Source organism: Mytilus galloprovincialis, chromosome 7, assembly GCF_965363235.1.
Source record: "Mytilus galloprovincialis chromosome 7, xbMytGall1.hap1.1, whole genome shotgun sequence".
Classification (NCBI taxonomy): Eukaryota; Metazoa; Mollusca; class Bivalvia; order Mytilida; family Mytilidae; genus Mytilus; species Mytilus galloprovincialis.
Window position 1 is genome coordinate 4,449,585 of NC_134844.1, and position 3,344 is coordinate 4,452,928.

General features: G+C 29.4%; 1 long non-coding RNA gene across 1 annotated transcript; it reads left to right on the top strand.

Moving 5' to 3' along the window:
- Positions 1-880: 880 nt before the first annotated feature.
- Positions 881-2,613, top strand: LOC143082155 (uncharacterized). Its single transcript, XR_012980301.1, has 3 exons — positions 881-1,069; positions 1,964-2,100; positions 2,514-2,613. It is a non-coding gene; the product is annotated as an uncharacterized LOC143082155 (long non-coding RNA).
- The last annotated feature ends 731 nt before the right edge of the window (positions 2,614-3,344 follow it).

The window sequence follows — 3,344 nt, forward strand, 5'->3', positions numbered from 1 at the left end:
TTTTGAAAATATTTTTACAATGATGTAAGAATATTCATAAAAATGTTTTCGATAATATTTTTTAAGATATTTTGTATGAATGTTTTATAAATGTTCAGAAGATATGTAGGTTCTACCTCTGAAAAACATTTTAAAAGTATATAAGTAGAACATTCTTAACAATATCACTCTGATGTTTTAAAAATATTTTCTAAAAATGTTTCATGAAATGTTTAAATAACATGCCTTTGAGATATTTTAACAACATTTCTTCATAATATTTGATGAAAACATTTTGAAAACGTTACGCTTTTAATATTGAGAAAATGAATTTATAAAACATTTTGTTGCTAATATTTTGACAACATTTTAAAATAATATTATGAACACATTTACCCCAAAACATTTTAAAAATGTTTCGCATTTAATATTGAGAAAATGACTTTATAAAACATTTTGTTGCTTATATTTTAACAACATTCTAAAATAATATTATGAATACATTTACAAAAAAATATTTAATAGAAAATGTTTTAACAATATTTTTCAAACATTGATTTAGGTTTTGTAAAATACTTTATTTTATTTAATAAATGACAGAGATTGGAGCTGTACCTCGATCCCATATATGAGGGCCCTCATGGGGTTTTTGATTATGTGATTACTTGGCCGTTTTTTTAATGATTATTTGATTATTAAGCCAAATATTTCATGATTATTTGATTACCTAGGACTGTATTTTTAGTTTATGATTATTTGATTACTAAAGATAATCAAATATTTAATGATTATGTGATTATATTGGCAAAAAAATGGTGATTATGTGATTACTAGGACCCCCCCCCCCCCCATGAGGGGCCTCATATATATATAGCATTATATAGTGCACGCACTGCAATTTTCCGGATTTTATATCCACTACCGACATCAAACGTTTACACATTTAAATCTAACTGTTCCCGATGATCAACGGACATGATCCAAAGGAATTTTGGAACCAGTAACCGGAAGTTTTAATTATTGCCATGCTGTAAACAAAGACAAAGGAAACGTACAAAATAAAGAGTAACCTTATCATGCGTTAAAACTGGTAAGATATGACACTAGTTCACATTTATAAATCATTGTTATGCTTCTGAAAATATCTTGGTTAATTTGTTTAATATATTCAAAGAATAAATACGAGTGTAAGCAAGTATATTACAAAAAGGGGGATGATGATAATTTAGTCTGCCTTGATGTTGTGATGTGTATGTCCAGTGAACATTAGAATTATACAAACAGGGTTAAACTTAAGGGTTTTTTATATTATTTTAAAGTCTATAAATGCAATCACTTGTAACCACTGAGCATGTCTGAAAAGTTATAAGCATTACAAGTCAGCCCATTATTTGCTTTAACAGACAGGGCTATATAAGCAATACTTTATTTGCTCCATCGCTGGCTACACATCTACTTATCAAGGGAATCTCAAATACGCAATGATTATCAAAGCTTTTGCTATTTGACAAAGCGAGTGTTGTTGCCTCTTTAATATATTGTTTTACGTGTTTGTAACTTGTACTTACTTTTGTGTTGAGCCCTACAACCTATCGCCCAGCCAGATAATTATTTATGTGCCGATCCCAAGACAGGAGTTTGATTCAGTAGTTGCCGGTTCATTTCTGACAAATTTGTTTTTTCGTTAAACTTTATAAATTATGCCATTCCTTTCATTGTTAGAATTGTTTAAATTATATGCCTTTACAGGACGTATTATGGTAATGTATACTGTGTCCGTCTGTCGGTCGGGCGGGTCGGCCTGTTGGTTCCTCTATCTGTTGCGTCAACATGTCCGACACTAACTCAAAAAAGCTTTAACCAATTTGAATAACACTTTGGGTGGACTGTTCACTTTTAAATGTTGTGGCCTTTGTAGCTGACTATTACACTGTGACTTTTTCTAACTTATATTTTATTCATTTGTTTATTTTAACTTTTGTAGGATCAATTAGACGTTCCAAAATTTATGATGAATTTTCTGAAATGCAGATTAAAATGGAGAATGGAAATGGGGATTTTAAAGAAGAATATAAGCTTAGAACTGACTACAAATATCCTGGAAGAGCAAATTTTATGAAGGTATTTATTATTTTAAATCCTCAATCTACATTACATGTATTTGCACAAAAATATACAATAACCATTACAAAACTTTTTTTTTCTATGTAAGACCAAGAAAATGTGTTCTTCATGGCTGGCTACTCTTTATAGTTGAGAAAACTATAGTGTCTTATTTTAAAAACTGGTGAAATTTACCGTTACACTTGTTTAATAATAAAAAAAAACCTCTAGATGTATAAAATAGCTACAATTGTTGCTTCACAATCAATTAACACTGATAAGTTGACTCTTTTCAATATATTTTTGTAAAACCGCTGGATTTAATGAAGAGAAATAGTTTATAGTGTAATTTTGATTAAATTAACTGAAATTTCAGCCACTTGTTTAATCACTAAACTGAAGGTCTAATTTGCTTACACTTTATTTTACAGAAGCCAGCAGATGTCAAAGGAAATAAAAAGAATGGAACAAAGGAAACTTTGAAAAAGAACAGTGATATGAAAATATTGAATAAATGTTTTGCATTTATAATTGTAGTTCTATCTTGTATAGTGTTGACTAATTATTTATAAGGTAGCAGAGAAAACAGTTAAAAAACTATGCAGCAGCAGAAAAATGTCTGACGGTACCTGTGATCAAACATGAGATCAAAAAATACTTTTAAAAAAATGCGCAAAGATATTTAAAATCAGAAAAAAAGAATACCTTTCTGTAAGTAAAACCATGACAAACTATATAATATTACGTGTTTAATAAATACAAAAAATAGGGTTATGTCAATGAGATATCATTGCCAAGTCTGTTTCAAATTTTACTAAAAACAGAGATTCCCCCCCTTTTTTGGAACATGATGGCCAAATTTTTATTCATCCATTGGACAAATCAGAGATCCTGAACAATCATTTTGCTGATATAGCTAATATTGATATAGAACCAGAAATTCCTGATAATAATGAGCCTCCTCCATGTCATTTAAACAAATTTGTCATCACTGAGAAAGAAATTTTAGACCAGTTAAAAATTTTGAATGTTAATAAACCAGCTGGACCTGATAGTATCAGTCCTAGAATTTTAAAAGAGGTTGCTAGCTGTATTTCTAAACCATTAACTAAGTTATTTAATATGTCTCTATCAGTTAAACAGGTTCCACTGTTATGGAAAATTGCACATGTTAATCCTATTTTTAAAGGGAAAGGTAGCCCACATTCAGCTCTAAACTATCGTCCAATATCTGTTACTAGTATTGTTTGTAAGATTATGGA